Below are 19,891 nucleotides of genomic sequence, written 5' to 3'. Positions count from 1 at the left end.
AAAAACTGATAAAAAAGCAACTATCTTAAACACCTTAACAATAATGTACTTGCAGTTGCATTTAACTGATTTCTGTTGCTGTGCAAAATACAGCTCAGGCACAGGAACGGAGGGGTCATTTGCACATTGGTCACTGAGTACTACCCTTGAACACACACATGTACATTCGATTGGAAGAAGAGTTGAGGGTCCCGGATGTACTTCATTTTTACTGTTCTTTTGGAAGAGGTCGCCTAAAGGTGTGGAGCTGGCTCGTGAATCATGTAAGGAGTCCATCCTGGACTCTGTTGAACACCAAGTCTCCTCCACTCCTCTTCAGGCATGAGATGGGGCTGAGCTAGTTGTTTGGAAAGTCCTCTGGGTAAGATGCCGGTACTCCGTGCTTGTGGAAGCGCTGGTCCGAGTAGATCTGTTTGTGGGGGCAGAACTTCCAGTGCACACACCAGTGGAAGTCAAAGAACAGGAATCAAGCACAGAGGAAACCACGCCTGCTTCCTACCTGCTCGAGGGCTCTTTTGAGACCCAAGAAACACTCTTTTGGGTTAAAATAGAGAGAGGGGGAGAGAGAGAGAGAGAGAGAGAGAGAGAGAGAGAGAGAGAGAGAGAGAGAGAGAGAGAGGGAGGGAGGGAGGGAGAGAGAGAAAAAATATTACAGCTAGTGAAATCACTGGGAGTCTAATAGTTTATGAAGGTTCTTGAAGGATGGATTAAATCTGAATAAAGGAACATGGGATGGGAAATATTTTTTTGTGTGTCAAACCAGTCTGATTTCAGGTAAGCCAGAAGTGAGGACAAGAGGGAAAGATGACTGAAAGGTGTCAGTCATCAAGGCTGAGACCCATGGTCCCTGAAAGCCAAGCAGAAGAATCAATTATATTCTGTTTTATAGAAACTAGAGAAAAACTTTTCTTTCTCTTTTAAAATATATAACAGGGTCTGATAAAACTGTGTTTATAAATAAGTTTTACAGAAAGTTTGTATTTCCTTAAAGAGAAACAGAAAGAGAGACAGAGAGAGATAGAGAGAGAGAGAATATGAATGGGAGATCTAGGTGGGCATCTGATACAGAGAGGATGAAGGGCCAGGGGCTAAGGGTAGATGGTGGGACAAGGAAGGAGAGAATAGGAAGCTATATTAGAGGAGGCAGTCTCTCTCTCTCTCTGGAAGACTATGTGCTTTAGAAAAAGAAAGAAAGCAAAGGAATCAGGCCCAGGTTCATGAGGTCTTGCTACACTATCTTTCTATACTATATGGGTTTTGGAAATATGTTTGGAAATTTTGGACACTGCCCTGTGTATGAACTCTCATTGTTCTTTTCTGATATCTTTCAGATCACAACTTGTTTTGTGTCTCTCCTAGCTCCTCTTCCATCCATACCTGCTTCCTCCCTCCCCGCCTGCCTTCTGTACTTCCTTCTTCCCTCCCTCCCTCCATTTTCTCTCTTTCCATTCTTACTTGAAGGGTAAATGAGTTTTGTTAAGCCTTTTAATCTCGGTTCTAAAGACAAGATTTGACTGTATCTGCATAGATGGGGGCCGGGGGCGGGGGGGGGGAGCTGACCTGCCAATTAGCTCCCTGCTGTCTGATGACTGACCTTGCTGCCACCACGTTAGCATGCCCAACTAGGTATACATGAGCCATTGTTGCCGTCCGGTTCGCATTGCTGGTAGAAATCACCCAACCAAGAGTAGCTTCTGGGAAAAAGAGATTTATTTTGGCTTACAGGCTCGAGGGGAAGCTTCACGATGGCAGGGGAAAACGTTGGCCTGAGCAGAGGGTGGACATCGCCCCCTGGCCAACATAAGGTGGACCACAGCAACAGGAGGGTGTGCCAAACACTGGCATGGGGAACCTGGCTATAAAGCCCTTAAGCCCGCCCCCAACAATACACTCCCTCCAGGAGGCATTAATTCCCAAATCTCCATCAGCTGGGAACCTAGCATTCAGAACACCTAAGTTTATGGGGGACACCTGAATCAAACCACCACAGCCATGAAAAGCAGTCACAGATGAGAGCATTTCAGGTCTCTCCTAACACAATCCCAATGGCTTCCAAAGCTCAATCTCGATTTTATTGTCCTTCTATCTGTAACTAAATTTCCTGTCTATTTTCATTTTCTACACATAGACCACAAGGCCTGTGACAGGACCACTGGACTTCTACCCTTCTGAGCCAGGAGAAGCTGTCACTGGCTCCGTCACAGCCTTTCTGTCTCTATCCACTTGGCCTCTTGTGCAATATTTGAAGCTCCTGTTGTATCATAACACTAACTTCCATGGAGTCCCTAACATTTTCTATCTTGATTTCTACATCCCCCCCCCCTTTTTGTGACAACATGTTGACCTTCTCTGGCTCTTTTGTCTGTCCCACGTTTTTTTTTTTCCTCTGAGACTGTATATTTAAATTTTTTTTTTTTTTTTACTTATTTGTGAAAGAGAGGCAGAGAGGGGGAATAGGGAGAGAGAGAATGAATAGTGCCAGGGTCTCCCACAGCAGCCAACACACTTACACACATGGTCCACTTTGGGCATCTGGCTTTATGTAGGTACTGGGGAATCTAATCAAGGTTGGCAGGTTTTAAAACTTTAAAAAAAAATATTTTGTTTATTTCTGAGAGAAAGAGAGAAAGAAATGAGCATTCCAGGATCTCTATTCACTGCAAACGAACTCCAGATGCATGCACCACTTTGTGAATGTGGCTTAAGTGGGCACTGGGGAATTTAACCCAAGTTCTTAGGTTTTGTAGGCATGCACCTTAACCACTGTGCAATCTCTCCATTCTCAAGGTTGGCAGGTTTTTCAAACAAGCACCTTTAACCCTGATCCATCTCCTCAGCCCCTGAGACTATCTTTAGAAGCTTTACTTAAAAACACTTTGTTTCTCTCAGAGATCTCATAACTCCAATGATTTTGACTTAAACATTAAAAAAAAATAACACTTTTGTGTTTTCAAAATATTTTTGTATATTTTGAAGCAGAGAGAGTGAGCAAGTGAGCAAGTGAGCATGCCAGGGCCTCCCATCATTGCAAAGGAATTCCAGGACACATGTGCCACTTTGTGCATCTGGCTCTTTGTGGGTTCTAGAGAATCAAACCCAGGCCATCAGGCTTTGTAGCAAGTGCCTTTAACTGCTGAACCATTTCTCCAGTCCATTTTGGAGATTAAAAAAATTTTTTTTGTTTATCTTTATTTATTTGAGAGGGAAGACAGACAGAGAAAGAGGCAGAGAGAGAGAGAGAGAGAGAGAGGGAGAGAATGGGTGCCCCAAGGCCTCTAGCCACTGAAAATGAACTCCAGATGAATGCGCCACTTTGTTCATCTGGCTTATGTGGGTCCTGGGGAATCGAGCCTTGAACTAGGGTCCTTAGGCTTCACAGGCAAGTGCTTAACTGCTAAGCCATCTCTTCAGCCCCTGGAGTTTTTTTCTTAATGTATACTAATAGTACATATTAAGCTGGGAGTGTTGGCACACGCCTTTAATCCCAGCACTCAGGAGGCAGAGGTAGGAGGATCGCCGTGAGTTCGAGGCCACCCTGAGACTACATAGTGAATTCCAGGTCAGCCTGAGCTAGAGTGAGACCCTACCTTGAAAAACTAAAAATAAAAAAAGTACATATTAATGGGGGATTGTTTTGTTAAAGGGATACAGTGTCATATCTTCATATATGCATATTGTCAACTCTAGGCCCTTTCACTTTACCCTTCCCTCACTTTCCAGCCTCTTGTAATCACTCTTGTACTTTTAGGATGACTCGTGTGTGCTGATATAGTATGTGTCACATGGTCTGTGGTATGTATATGTATTGTATACACACGTGGAAGCAGAAGTGTGTGTCCCATGCACATGAGGAGGACGTTGAGTGTCCTCCTCTATCACTGTCCTGCGTTGTTTCCCTGAGTTGGAGTCTCTTACTGATGGGCTGACCAGGAAACCACAGCAGTTCTCCTGTCTCCGCACCTCCAACCCCCTCCTCTGCCCCACGATTGAGGTTAAAGGAGTATGTCGCCACACAGGGCTTTTTTATGTGGGAGCTGAGGATCAAATTAAGGCCCTCTCAGGGCCGCATGCTTGTGTAACAAATATTCTTACTCTCTGAGCCATTTTCTTTTCAATCTTTCACTTTCACAGTGGGAAAGAATATGAGGGGTGTGTGTGTGTGTGTGTGTGTGTGTGTGTAGCTTATTTCACATAATATCATCTACTTCCACCCATTTTGCTGCAAAGCACAGAACTTCTTTATGGCTGAACAGTACTTCATTTTAACACTATATGTATAGTATTAATATTAATTATTTATAATTATTTTATTTATGATTATAATTATTTATGATCATTTTAATATTTATTAATATTAATATTTATATGCATATAAAGTTTTTGGGGGGCACCTTCATGTTGTTCTCCATAATGGCTACATTCATTTATATTGCCATTTACAAGGTGTGAACATTTATTTTCTCTACTTCTTTATTGCCATTCTCTATGAACCAATGATATCTTATTGTAGTTTTTTTTTTTTTTAATTCATTTTTGAGACAGAGAAAGAGGGAAAGAGAGAGAATGGGTGTGCCAGGACCTTCAGCCTACTGTGAAAGAACTCCAGATGTGGTCGCCCCCTTGTGGAGTATGTGCAACATTGCATGCTTGCGCCACTGTGCATCTGGCTATGTAGGACCTGGAGATTTGAACGTGATTTCTTAGGCTTCAGAGACAAGCACCTTAACTGCTAAGCCATCTCTCCAGCCTTCACTGTAGTTTTGATTTCTCATAGCTGCGATAGCATTTTCTCCATATATTTTTGGCTACTTGTATTTATTCTCTTAACTCTAGAATAAAGGTTGCCACATCCATGACTTCTGCCTGATGTTGTAAAAAAATACATACCAGGTGCCTCAAACTCCGCTTCACAGAGTTCTTCCTTACTCCCCTGTTGTAGTCAAACTATCTTCTTGACCTCTAAGCCCAGAGGCTTTGGGGACATCTTGGCTTCCTTCCTCACTGTAGTCATTTCTAGAAAGACATTTGGAAAATCCTATAGGATCTGCTGTTGAGGTGCCTCATCCTTAATTCCTTCATTCTAGGTTCTGCCTCATTACCTTTTAGTTTGGAGTCTTTGTGTTAATACGCAAACTACTTCCCGTTCCACTCCCACATCCATTCTCCCTGCATTAGTATCCTAGCAGTATCCCTCTATCTGGAAACTTCCCATGCCACCCCACTCCCATGCTTGCCCTTTAAATACCAGACCCTTGCCTTCCCCTTCAAGCTCCTCCAGAATAGTAGCCAATCCTGTCGCCACTCACACCACTTGATGCTCCTGAGCACAACTTGAGTTTTTCTTCTTCCAGCTCTGCAGGGGTCACCCTATCTAAGCCATGTGATTTTCAATGTGTCATCCTAACTCCCTTCTGATATCTACAGTCATGTGTTCTGTCAGCTCTCTCGGAGAGAAGAGAGTGTGTCTGTCCTTCACAAGCGCACTAAAACATTTGTGGGCATGGCCTGCGTTCAGTAGGGCAGGGCTGTCCATATCTGCTCTGTGTGCTATTGGAGTGGCAACTGGACATTAACAATGTCACCAGTGAGACTGAGAAACATAGCTTTTTTTCTTTTAAACTTAATTTATATTTATAATTAACCACAGATGGTTGCTAATACCACATTGAATGATGGTAGAGTTTAGCATTTGGTTCATTACGTATAACAAAAAACTGCAGATAGAAACCAACCCAAGAGGAAGATATACTTCTTTTTTACATTAAGAATCCTCAAGATAGGCATTTCAGAGCTAGATTGGAGCTCATTGTGTCAAAAGGAAATGAAGCTTCTAGGATTCTTAAGGCTAATTTATGGCCTATGCTCTATATATTAAAATTGAATCATAGGTTAGATGGAAGGATGACTAGGAATGTCAATTTTCATCACAAATATATTCCCTAAATCTGGGAAAGTTTCTTTTCCTTTCTTTAATTAGTTGTATTTTATTTCTTCATTTCTCTATGTTGAGATTGTCTATATTTCTTATCTTTCTCTTCACATTTTCTTCTCTTTTGAAAAATATTTTATTTATTTATTTGCAAAGAGAGAGAGAAGAGAGACAGACAGAGATAGAATTTGTGCACCAGGGCCTCTAGCAGCTGCCAGTGCATGTGACGCTTTGTACCTGGCTTTCCATGGGTACTGGGGAATAGAACCTGGGTCATTAGGCTTTGCAAGTAAGTGCCTTAACTATTGAACCATCTTTCCAGCTCTCTTCTTTTCTTTTCTTATGCATTCTGAAAGATTTCTTCAACTTTATCTCTTTCTCTTAATCTCTTCTCTTGGTGTTCTTTTTATTATTAGTGAGACAAAGTTGTGCTATGTAGGCTAGGCTGGCCTGGAACTCACAATCCTCCTGCCTCAACCTCCCAAGTATGGGGTTATAGATATATACAACCTTGTCTTCTATTTTTAACTGAGAAATTATATTGAATTCTTGTTACTTTTTATCATTTCATTGTCTTCTTTCTACAATAACCTGATTTTGAATACATGGATCCATATTTTGTACAATATTCCTCTAGTTTACAAATAATTCAATCTGTTTGCTTAAAACATTTGCTTTCTCTGAATTCAATTTTTTCATTTCTTATGCTCCTTCCTGCTTATATGGCTCACTTCCTTTAAAATACAGGTGCTTAAGTTTTCTATCCACACTTATCAGCAAAAGGGTAGGTTTGATGGACTTATACTGCATAGACTTCCTTACAGCTCTCTGGAATGAAACAGGCAGGTTGGTTGACTCTGGAGTAGGTGGGCAAATCAATTACCAGACTTGACTCAAAGGGTGTTGAGGCTGGGAACCAATAGGCTAACACAGGTCCACTCAGTACCTGTGGATCAACACGAGGAAATCTGAATTGGCACTTTGCTCCTCCTTCTGGTAATATGGTTGTTGCCCTTGTTGGTACCTTGAGGCATGATTCTGCACTCACCATCTGCACTTAGTGGGGTACAGTGAAGGACACGCTGCTTTTAGTGGAAAGTACCTATGTGGATCACCTCTTTTCCCACCCTGGTTTTCAATTCTGCTCACCCTAGTGCCTTCCTTCCAGGTTACTTTTGTATGCATTTGGCTGCAGTTGTCTAAAGCCAGCCTATTTATCAACCACCTCATATACTTCCGGTTTCAAAAGTTCATTCTAAATTCTAGTCCTTTCATGGCCTATCTTGCTGTCTTGTCTCTGTGCCCTTATGACTCTATCCTGTGTGTGTGTGTGTGTGTGTGTGTGTGTGTGTGTGTGTGTAGGTCAGAGGACAACTTTCAGATGTCACTCTTCACCTCCCTCTTGTTCTCTGCCATGAGCTTCTGGGAAATTCTCCCATCTCCCATGTTGCCCTCAGCATACTAGGATTGCAGAAGTCCGTTTGGCCTTCAGGCTTTTTATGTGAGGTATAGGGATTGAATTTATGTGTTCACACTTGAGTGAAAAGTGTTTTATCTACTGGCTGGGGCGAGCCCCCTGTCCTGCAGGAGAAGAACGACCACCAGACGAAGATCCTTCTTGATCACACTTTATTGGAGAGCCTCTTGGTTAACAGGAAAGCTGATGGCGAGGGGCGAGGGGCGCAGGAGTGTAGCTGCTTTTATAGGGCAGAATACTACGGGGCGCCTGCTGATTGGCTGCCATAGGCTCACCCGCCCACAGGAGCCACGGGATAGGCTTGGGACAAGGTGCGTCAAGTGCATGCGCAACCTCAAGCGAGGTTGGCGCCAAGGCGCTGCCTAAATAAGGAATTGTTTACCTCAAGACTGGCAGGAAGCCAGTGCCATCTTGTAATGGCGTCTGCATTAGCTCCCTACAACTGGCCATTGATTTATTTAAGAGAGAGTGAAAGAGAAAGGGGGGAGGGAGGGAGAATATGGGCGGGCTAGGGCCTCTGGCCACTGAAAATGAACTCCAGATGCATGCTCCACTTTGTGCATTGGCTTACCGTGGGTACTAGTACATTGAACCTGAGTCCTTAGCCTTCACAGGCACACACCTTAACCACTAAGTCATCTTTCCAGCCTTCTATTTAGTTTTAATGACCATTTCTGTAGATTTTTAGGATTATGTGGAGATAGGTACTTGTATCATATGTCCTTTGCCTGAGAAAGTTTTGATGGTGTTTGGAGGTGACTTGGAGCTAGCAGGAGCTGGCTTCTGTGGGGAGCAGGGCGGGGAGGAGGCAAGGGGTGGCCAGATTCCTAGTACACCTTGATTCTACTTAGAAGTTGGCAGCCATGCCCAGGACTGCAATCTGTGCCAAAGCCAACTAGGTGGAAGGGTTTTGCTTCATTCTACTCAGCCTTTGAGCCTAGCTAAGGAGGAGAAAGTGGATCAGTTCATTCAAGCAAAGCACCTAGCCCAGGCCCCAGGAGAGAGGCTACAATTCAAAGGGCCCAGAAGATCCTTTCAGAGCCATCCTTTGCAAGTGAATGCTCAAATTCTCTTATGCCAGCAGGTGGCAGTAAACTTGCTTCAGATTTGGGGGTTCTGTTTTCCACCCACAGCCCTCCAACCAACTGACAATTTAAGTAGCCTCAGGTGAAACATTCTCTCAAGCTCAGTGCTTTAGAAGCTGTTCAAAATGTTAGGTATTGACTTTGCATTGTCTTCTGTATTTTGAAACGATTTATGCATTCAGTCCTTGACCCACCTTAAAAAGGAGGTAAATATTATTATGTGTGATTTAATTCTGGGAGCCTGGATCTTAAATTAAGTAACTCGTACAAGATGACCCTCCTCATAAGTGGTTGATCTGAATTCAAGCTTAAGGGCTTTGCCTCTTTCTACATGTCTTTGTTGTCTTAAGCCCTTGATGGTCTCTGTTTTCTTTGGCTTCCTACCATTCTCTGCATGGGCTTCATGTGGTTCCATGATCCTCCATGAGGGTTTTGGCCACATACTTCAATCTTGCCTTCCCATGTGCATGCATAGAGGTATGTATATGTGTGACTAGTCAGAGCTGGCCGTGGGTGGTTAGGTGAATGACAGTCCAGGGAAGACTTACTGGTAAGAACAGGTGTGGGAGGAGTCTGTAGAAAACCCTGGTATGGGTCCAGGGTTGTATAAAACCTGCAGTGTCCTAGGTAGCTCAGGACCAGATGAGACAGGGTAACTAGGAGTTAGCCAGCATTCAGTCACTATACCGTGGCGGCTTTCAGGCAGCATTTTGTTTTTCTTGCGCTTTTGGGCATGCTGCAGCTCCTTTGGCTAGAGGTGCATTATCATGACCTCCCTAGCCTCTGTCCGGTAGGTAGATATGCATGGAATTATCAGAACTGCCCTAGCCTCTGTCCAGTAGGTAGATAGGCGAGGCAGGAATTATCATAACCTCTCTAGTCTCTGTCCAGTTCATAGATAGGCATGGCAGGAATTATCAGAACCATCCTAGCCTCTGTCCAGAAGGTAGATAGGCATGGCAGGAATAGGAGGGAGGAATGACAGGAGAAGGGGACATGAATTGAAGGAGAGGACAGGAATCATAGTAGAGGGGACAGGAATAGCAGGAGGGCCCTACAGGAAACCTTACCATGGCAGTGGGGATAGCAGGAAGGTGGAAGGGGCTCTTGTAAATCTCTTATGTGCCTGAATGCAATGCCCCTTACAGACCGTGCAGGCATCAAGAGTTAGCTTCTCTGGGGACTGGAGAGATGGCTTAGCAGTTAAGCGCTTGCCTGTAAAGCCTAAGGACCTTAGTTCAAGGCTCGATTCCCCAGTCCCCACATAAGCCAGATGCACAAGGTGGCACATGCATATGCATCCTGGAGTTCCTTTGCAGTGGCTGGAGGCCTTGATGTGCCCATTCTCTCTCTCTCTCTCTCTCTCTCTCTCTCTCTCTCTCTCTCTCTCTCTCCCTTTCTCTCTGTGCCTCTTTCTCTGTCTGTCGCTCTCAAATTAATACATAAAAATAAACCAAAAAATTTTTCAAAAAAAGAGTTATCTTCTCTGGGCTTCTTGGAATTTACCCACTTATTCCATTGGGGGGCGCGGGGCAAAGCATTGTCTTCCAACGCTCACATCCATTCATTTGTTTATGGAGCAGGAATTGAGTACTGGTATCAGGGAATGTGTCCTGAATGAGAGGCAGTGAGGCAGTTCTTTCCTGGAAGCGGTCCTTGTCTGTGTAGACATGGAATAAGGATTGAAATCGGAAGATTTAAAGACACAGGTTCAAACACAGGGCCTACCATGTTCCTTAAGGATCTGGTGGCCAGGTCCCCCAACCACAGGGTCGATTGGGACTTGGAGTGGACTGGTGGATGAAATAAAAGGACTAGGAAAGCATCTGCAGTCTTGCCCATTGGTCTTTTCATCTCCTGTGTCTTCCAGCCCCCACTGAGATCCAGGGCACCTCGGGCTTACGTGGGAGTATGTGTGCAGACATCCGTGGCAGAGTGCACTGCACTTCTCTGACTTGTAGCCTCTCCTGGGCCCAGCCATCAAATCCATGCAACTGCCTAAGATTTAATCCGAGCTTAGCATGTGCACTCTCAGACTTAAATTTGCTTCCCGGAGATCCCTAAACTTTCCTGTGCCCCAGAATCCAGGAGGAACAGGGGGATAGGAGATTTGAGGCACTGCAGGATGAAACCTGGGACCAAAGCATGCACACAGCTCTCAGTGTCTCACACAGACATGCTGGCTTCCATTATGTCTGTCTGTTACCTCTTCTTGCAGCCTCATCAGATGTGGAGTCATCTTTGGTGACTTTTACTCCTTGGAAGCCACTCTCTCCTGTGGCCACACATACATCAATTCCGGGAATTTTTCAACTGCCCGATATCCCAACCACAGATGTAAGTGATCCAGATCTTGGGATCTGGATTTTGTCTCTCTGTGCTTTCCTTTGGGCCTCTCTTCACCCTGCCTCTGGCTTTGTGCTTATGTAAGTGAATGCATTAGGCTTACATCTTGGTGAGCACAAAGCCAAAATCATCAAGGCCAAGACCTAATCGAGTTGAGAAGTATTTACTACCCGCAAAAGGAAAGCATGGGCGTCATTTCCAAAGCAACACCCCTCCCGAACAACAGAAGCCTTGGGGTTCTGCTGAGCCAGGCTGCTGTACACATTCATACCGGGAGAGCACTTCGGGGCAAGCACATTTCTGAGCATGCTCAACTCAAGATATAAACTACTGAGCATCTCAGTAGAGGTCAAAGTTCAGGAAGAAAAGATGGGGCTGGAGGGATGGCTTAGTGGTTAAGGCATTTGCCTGCAAAGCCAAAGAACCCGGGTTCAATTCCCTGGGACCCACGTTAGCCAGATGTACAAGGAGGTGCATGTGTCTGGAGTTCGTCTGCAGTGGCTGGAGGCCCTGGTGCACCCGTTCTTCCTCTGTCTCTCTCCCTCTGTCTCTTGTTCCCTCTTTCTCTGTCAAATAAATAAATGAAAAATACTTTAATAAAAAAGAAAAGAAAAGATGAGGGGAAGGAGCATTTCCCCAAATACATTAGGTCTACTTTGTAAACGTGGTAGGAAGTGTAACGGTTTTGGGGGTTCAGGAAGGTTCTTGAACTCTAAACCCCTAGTTTGTGTTTGTATTTACCCAAAGAATTGAGGCAAACCAGGCTGAGATGGATAATTATTAAATAATTACATTTTATTCAGAAATGAGTATCAGGGATATGAGGAAGTGTGAGGGCTTGAGAACCAGGAAGGGACAGCGGGTGCACCCCAGGGGCCCCGAGCCCACGGGGGAAGTGAGCCTGAGCCTGGACCCCGAAAGGGGATCTAGAGAGGAAAGAGAAGAAAGTGCTGAGAGCTCCTGCAATGGGGAGGTAGGAGGGGGTAGACAGCGCATGTGGGAGTAGAGTGTTGGGGTGCGGGGAGTTTACCAGGGTCTGGAAATTCAGGAGAGATGAACAGCCAGCAAAGAGGTGGGGGGGAGAGAGAGAGAAAGAGCTGCCCACCTGGTAAGCATCTGCTTATGATCTTGTTGCGGTGGGCCTTACCTTCAGTTTCAGATGAGCCAGAGGGAGGGCTGATTGGTTTGGGTTAGGGGCTGGCTTAATAAGCCACGTGGGCTGGAGAGATGGCTTAGCAGTTAAGTGCTTGCCTGTGAAGCCTAAGGACCCCGGTTGGTGGCTCAACTCCCCAGGACCCACGTGAGCCAGATGCACAATGGGGCGCACGCGTCTGGAGTTCGTTTGCAGTGGCTGGGAGCCCTGGCGCACCCATTCTCTCTCTCTCTTTCTCTCTCTGCCTCTTTCTCTGTCTGTAGCTCTCAAATAATAAATAAATAAAATAAACAACAACAAAAAAATTTAAGAAGCCACGTTTTGGGGCAGAACTTAACCAACCACAATGCCAGAGTCAGATTTAGACTCTAGGAAAGGGGAACTCCCTTCCAGGTAGAGCTCGGGTTGTTTGTGGAAAAAGAAATCTAGGAAACTCCTTTAGTCAAGAGATAAGGACAGAAGAGATCCTTCTCTGATCTCTAGTAAGATGGAGATTGCAAGGGAAGACTTATGGACATTTCTCCTTTTCAGTTGCAGCACCCAGTCACCCCAAACTACCTGACAAAGCTACGGGACTCCATCTCAGAAGGTTCTCGTGTGCACTTGGTCAGCAGCCTGTGACCGGTGTCCAGGATGCTTAACGCGGACAGGAACTCCCTGGTCACTCCAGCTTACATCATTGGTCAGTGATCCAATGACAGCAAAGCACAGGCCAGGCAGACTTTTGACAAAAAGTTAATAACAGCTTTTATTTTTCCTACTCCAGAGCCCTTCAGATGAATCCATTCTCTTCAGCCCCCTCCCCAGCTTTCCAGTTTTCACGTGATCAGCATTGTCTCTTGCCTCTGTATAAATGTCAGGTGGTGTGGGAGGATCTGTTTACTTCATGCACAAGAAAGCAAAACAGTTCTTGGGCTTTTATTTGTGATCAGAGAACAAGGGTACTTTGAAGGAGCATTGAAATAGATCCACCCCCAGATCCCCTGTGCTTCTGTGGCTGCTAACAATTGGTGACATGGAGTTGCTTTTTTTTTTTTTTTTCCATAATAGAACAGGAAATGTGCTTCTAGGCCCTTTTCTCTGTATTGAAGGTTTTGTGTTGACTTTCCCTTGTCCTCTTAGCTGGTTTCTACACATCACAGACACAGCTGCATTCTGAAACAAGGATCCAAATCCTCAAGACCCCTGTGCCCCCTCTCTGGGTTCCTTTGTTGCCCTGTGGTTCTACCTCAGCGCTTGTCACTCAGCCACGGGCACTGTCCACATCCCACTGCTGGGGAGAGCAGTGGAGTTCCCTGCTCTAAGTTACTCCACATTGGGCCGAACAGCAGTTTTTCCAGCTTTCTCTTAGCCCGAGAGAGTCTATTTTACAAGCGGCATTTGGCTGCATTTTGCCTGCACAGGCGGAGGCACGTGAACAGCACTCTGTCCTTGGCATCACCCACAAGGCACAGATTTGATCAACAGTGTGTTCCTAAAATTCAAAATTCAAAATGTAGGAGAATCAGGAGAAAGCTTAGCTTCTTTTAGGACATTTTACTTAGGGACAGAAGCCCAGAGGTTCCTCTTTGGAATCCCATGTGTCACCCCTCCTTGCAGTAACGGATCTCACAGTTGACTGAGACTCAGTTGCAACAACCGCAGTGCCCTCTGCTGCCCACGGGGTCGCATGCTGCCTAGCCGGGCAGCCTCACTACCCAGGTGGACCGGCCCTGGAGTTCGAATCTGCAAGCCAATAGAGTCTTCCCCTTGCTGACAAAGAACCCGTTTTCAGTTGACGATAAAGGCCTGTCCATGCTTTTTCCAGGCCCCCTCTCTCTGCCTCTCCTCTTGTTCTGGTCACAGGGTTACACACGAGTCTGGCTTCCAGGTGGGGTGAGGGGAGAGCAGAGGTACTGTTCCTTGGCCTGAGTAGCTTTTCAGCTTGCCTCTTATTTTATACTTTGGGTAACTTCTCACTTCAATTACGTGTGTGATTTTACTCTGGTTTCTGAATGTACACTGTGTGTATTTCCCTTACGCTTTAAAGCTACCACCTGGGCATTTCTGCTAAACTCTGAGCCTGCTACCTGTGAAGTTTCTCTAAACTCAGGGTAACCGTGGGTATAACTAGAGAAAGAGAGAGAAAAAGAAAAAGAGAGAGAGAGCGCCAGGGCCTCCAGCCACTGCAAATGAACTCTAGAAGCATGTGCCACTGTAACATCTGCCTTACATGGGTCCTGGGGAGTTGAACCTGAGTCCTTTGGCTTTGCAGGCAAGTGTCTTAGCTGCTAAGCCATCCCTCTAGCCCAAATGTCACCTTAAAAAAAAAAAAAACTATTCGGGCTGGAGAGATGGCTTAGTGGTTAAACGCTTGCCTGTGAAGCCTAAGGACCCCGGTTCGAGGCTCGGTTCCCCAGGACCCACGTTAGCCAGATGCACAAGGGGGTGCACGCGTCTGGAGTTCGTTTGCAGTGGCTGGAAGCCCTGGCGCGCCCATTCCTCTTTCGCTCTCTGTCTGCCTGCCTGCCCGCCCCTCCCTCCCTGTGCCTTAACCGCTAAGCCATTTCCCCAGCCCCCACTTACCCTCTTAACTTTCTTCCACAGGGAGGCTCAGGGGGCTTGCTCCTATACAAGCTCCTAGGTTTTATCCTCCACATGCTGTGACTCCACTCTAGTCTTTCCCTAAAAAAAAAAAAAACAACAACAATTTCTCTTAAGTAGATCTAATGTACTCTGCTGTGTTTTCCACCTGAGTGAGTATTTCTTACCTTCCACATGCTTGTGACTGCTTTAGCCCTCTCCCTAGGTTCCAATGTCCTTTAAATAAATCCCACAATTTGCGATTTCTCCTTCAATAAACTCAGTAACTCACAATTTGTCTTTCTTGAGTCCACTTTTATCAATTCTTTGTTAAATATAGGACAGGACCCAAAATTGGGATTCATAAATTTGTAGGACCCCTCCTGAGCCCCCGGATCCTGCATCAGTACTATAAAAGTAAATTGGGGCCATATGACATTTGAACACATGGACTCATTAATGTCATATCAGGAAAATCAGCCCTGAAAACTTTCCAAAACCTGACCCAGGGAAGAGTACAACATCCCCACCTGGGTCCCATAAAGAGAAGGACACTTCACACCATGATGGCTATGACCTCCACCAGACTGTTACCTGGTCTCCCAGCATGTGCCTCAAGGGATCAAAAGACATGGAGCTTCCTACCGTCCGCCAATACATCCTGCCTTTATAAGTCAGTCAATATTTGATGTTTCATACCCGTTCTGCTCATTCCTATCACGCCTTGACACTCCAATGTCTGTCCATCCTCCCATATCGTCATCTAGACCCAGTTCTCTCCTTGCCTCTGTAGCCTACAGGGTCTTGCAGCCTGCTGAGTTGCCTTGACTGGACCCTGAAGCTCAGTTCAACTCTTTGCATCTGTATCCAGCTTCTGCCTCTCACCAAGGCTTCTTTGGACACTTTGAGCTCTTCAACAGCCTCTTCAGCCCCCTTGTAGCCATTCTGTAATGCACACTGTACACACGCATATATGTACTCTGTGCTGATTAATGTGAAAGTTAATGTTGGTGGATGACAACAGTTAAGGTTAGCACAAGGGACCTATGTTTGCCTTGGCCAGCTGTCGAGGGAAATTAGGCTTGCTTGATGAATTGCAGTAAAGGAATTCAGTGCAACTTGGGGATTTATTGGTGTTCAAACAATTCTGACATTGTGGAAAGGCACAGGGTGTCTGTCTGTCTGTCTCTGACACAGTGTTCCCATGGCAGATATTGAATAGGCTGCAGGTAACAAAGTCATAGTCTGGAGCAAAGCTTTGGAAGGGACTATGGGAAGATGCATTCCACCAATACTGAGCCTCATGCAGTAGCTGCTAAAACAAAAATAACTGAAGTGGGAATATTGCTCTATTGCAAATGCAGAACACTACTGAGACCCCAAGGCATGATGGGACTGAGAAGAATGGGTATGAAACATCAAATGTTGAATTACTAATAAAGGCAGCTAGGAGGACTTTGCAGACAGACATAATGGAAGAGTAGGAAGCAACAAGCAAGCAGAGATTTTGTCAGTCCTGGACACTTCTGGTCATGGACGTCATCACTGAAGACAGTGGTTCATCCCTGAATTCTGCATCTATGGCTACATACATTTTCTGATCTCTCTATGCATAGTCATTTGTTCACTATGAATGCATTTGCCTACTGCTGTATTATATGAAGGAAGTGATAGCGTGCAGCCCACATGGCAGGTCCCCATCAGACAGAAACATTGACTATTCCTCACTATACCACAGGTGCCAGTATTGTCTCCATTTTGGAGACGAGGAGACACACAGGCAGACAGAACTTAACTCGCCTCAGTTACTTCAGTGCTATGTGGCTCTCCTGGGATGTGGACTCACGCAGTCTAGCTACAGAATCTATGATCTGAATTGCCCTTGTATGTCAACACTACTAGTGAACTCTATATAGCCGATTACATTTTGTTTTGGAGACAGTATCTTGTTATGTTGGCTTAGAGCTCTCTATGTAGTCCAGGCTGGCCTCAAACTTGCCCTTCTTTTCTCTCCTGAGTGCTGGGATGACAGATGCATACTTCCAGCTAACTTCTAAATGAAAAGTTTGCCAAGAAAAAACCACAAACCTTTCATCATGGGTCTTCCATTTAACTTATCCAGAAGGCCTGCCTTACTTCCATGAGCACCTTGTAAGAATTCTGTTCTCTCTACCTTCACAGTGGAGTGCTGATGTTCTTTAATCAGTTATTGTTCAGCTCATGATCTGTTGCCTGTATGAAAAAACTTGTAAGTTTTTAAAAACTTATTTTAAAGTTTTTTATTGAAAACTTCCATAATTATAGACAATACACCATGGTAATTGCCCCCCCCCCCAGCACTTTCCCCTTTGCAACTCCACTTTCCATCATATTCTTTCCCCCTCTCAATCAATCTCTCTTTTATTTTGATGTCATTGTCTTTTCCTCCTATTATGATGGTCATATGTAGGTAGTGTCAGGCACTGTGATGTCATGGATATCCAGGCCATTTTGTGTCTGGAGGAGCATGTTGCAAGGAATCCTACTCTTCCTTTGGCTCTTGCATTCTTTCCACCACCTCTTCCACAATGGACCCTGAGCCTTGGAAGATATAATAGAGATGTTTTAGTGCTGAGCACTCCTCTGTCACTTCTTCTCAGCACCACAATGCCTTCTGAGTCATAAGGTCACTGCCATCTGAAAAAAGAAGATTATTTAACCAAAAGTGAGAGTAGCATTAATATATGGGTATGGACATTGCGAAAAGTGCTTACCAGACAGTTTGGTGAGCATGGTATATACATTTCGCCAGGCACCAGCAGACATTACATCCCTAGGGCTTCATGACTCCCTCTGTCATAGGTTTTTAGTATTGGTCATGTATTCCCTCCCATGGAACAGGCCTCCAGTCCAATTAGAGAGTGGTTGGTTTCCCCCATAACAGACATGCCGGTATTGCACCCATTGGCTCATTTGGCCTGGCTGGTCAAATTTAAGGCTTGCAGTGTCCATGTTGTTTATCTCCACTGGTGATTTCTCTCTCTCCCACTGAACTGCATGAAGAATAGCTTTTTCCAGTTTTCTGTCAGCTGGTCTACATGGAGGAGGTTTTTAACTCAGTTCCAGCAGGATTTCTCAGTGACCTTGCAGCCCAAGTATGTGGAGTCTTCAGCAATAGGGTCTTGCAATCTATTCCTGATGGGAAACCAAGAACCTGGGCAGTGGCCTGTAATGTTTTGGGGGCATCAGGGACCTCCCTAACCAATAACTCACTGGCAGATATCCCATCTCTGGCACTGAAAATTTTCTAGTAACAATTTATGGCTTCTGGGTGTTCCAATGTCCAAAAAAGTAGTTTTCCATCTGATTTATTCATACCTCTTAGATTTTGATTAGCCCCCCCCCCCACCCTTGCACCTTTCCTCTACTCAATCTCTTTCCCTAACCTCACTTAGGTCTTTCCACCCTCAGAAATCTGTTCTTTTACTTACATATATATAATGGCATCCTCTTAACTTCCCCCTCCTCCCTCTCTTTCTATGCCATTTAGATCCCCTTTCTAGCTTATTGGTCTCTGCTCCTGAGTGTTATTTCAATTCACATGGAAGTCCAAACATTTGTAACTAGGATCCGCATATGAGAGAGAACATGTGACATTTGGCTTTCTGGGCCTGAGTTACCTCTCTAAGTATAATCCGTTCTAGATCCACCCATTTTCCTACAAATTTCACAGTTTCATTTTTATTTACCACTGAATAGAACTCCATTGTGTAAATGTGCCACATCTTCATTATCCACTCATCAGTTGAGGGACATCTAGGCTGGTTCTATTTCCTAGCTATTGTGAAGTGAGTGGCAATAAACATGGTTGAGCAAGTATCTCTAAGGCAGTGCAACAAGTCCTTAGGATATATGCCTGCGAGTGGTATAGCTGGGTCATATGGTAGATCTATTTTTGCTGTTTCAGGAACCTCCACACTGATTTCCACAATGGTTGTACCAGATTGCATTCCCACCAACATTGTAGAAGGGTTCCTCTTTTTCCATATCCTTGCCAGTATTTATTGTCATTTCAAACTTGTAAGTTTTCATGTGCCCTTTTAACATGTGAACAGGTCTGCTGTCAGAAGTGGGAATCTCCTGGAGGCCTCTGGCAGTTCAGGAAGACTGAATGATAAGATAAGGTACCCAAAGAACCTGTTGTACTCACTGCTTTCTTATTTGCAACTGGAGATCTTGGGTCAATTTGCCTTGCATGACTTGATGTTTTGAGCTCTCTGAGTTTATTTATCTAATTCATCCATCCATTTATTTGTTTTGGTGTTGGAGTTGGAGCCTAGGCCTTGACCACGCTAGGCAAGCACTTTTTCACTGAGCTACATCCCCTGCACTCTCTGCGTTTATTTGAATAGTTAAAATCCACAGTAGACCTGGAAGTTAGACATGGTTTGATATTGAATTCAGCACAGCCAACACTGGACTGGGTCCCCTGAGTTCTCAAGAAGGCACAATTTTGGAAAGATAGGAAGCCATGGGTTTATCTGAAGCCGAGTCAAGAACTCCATCTGGGACTCCAGCTCATTTTATGTGGAAGAAGTATGAACCCAGAGCTTGAGTTTTTCTAGAGAAAGGAATCAAATTGATCAATGATGTTGGCCACAGTGGGAAGATATTTTTATTAATTTATTTATTTGAGAGAGAAAGAGGCGGGGGGGGGGGGAGAGGAAGAGATAGATAGATAGTTGATAGATAGATAGATAGATAGATAGATAGATAGATAGATAGATAGATAGACAGATAGATGGAGAAAATGGGCACGCCAGGGCCTTCAGCCACTGCAAACAAACTCCAAATGCATGTGCTACCTTGTACATCTGGCTTACCTGGGTCCTTGGGAATGAAACCTGGGTCCTTTGGCTTCACAGGCAAACACCTTAACCACGAAACCATCTCTTGAACCTAATATATTTTTTTTCAATACTAGGCAGACTTATTCTATCAGGTACATTAGAAAAAAATGGGTCCAAAACCCTCAGAATGAGGGAAACACTGACTGCCTCTCCAAAAGACCCTGTATAGAAGACACATGAAAAGCAGACATAAATGATGACGGACAGAGCTTCCGCTGACTCACTTTTGACTGCTTCTCCCTGCTTTCTCTGTCATCGTCTACCTCATGATCTTGAAGGATCTCTTCACCTTCTTGTTTACCAACCACCTCTGCAATTTACTTACCTGTTTATTTGCAAGCAAAGAGAGATAAAGATAAGAGAACAGAGAGAATGAGTGCACCAGGGTCTCTAGCTGCTGCAAACGAACTGCAAATGATACATGCATCACTTTGTGACTCTGGCTTTATT

General features: G+C 44.8%; 1 pseudogene; it reads right to left on the bottom strand.

Annotated features, from left to right (window-relative positions):
- Window positions 1-208: 208 nt before the first annotated feature.
- On the bottom strand, window positions 209-11,106 carry LOC123458650 (annotated as a pseudogene).
- Window positions 11,107-19,891: the final 8,785 nt, after the last annotated feature.

The sequence above is a fragment of the Jaculus jaculus genome, chromosome 2, assembly GCF_020740685.1.
Source record: "Jaculus jaculus isolate mJacJac1 chromosome 2, mJacJac1.mat.Y.cur, whole genome shotgun sequence".
Lineage (NCBI taxonomy): Eukaryota > Metazoa > Chordata > Mammalia > Rodentia > Dipodidae > Jaculus > Jaculus jaculus.
The sequence above is the reverse complement of the archived record's forward strand: the minus strand, read 5'-3'. Positions and strand labels throughout refer to the sequence as shown.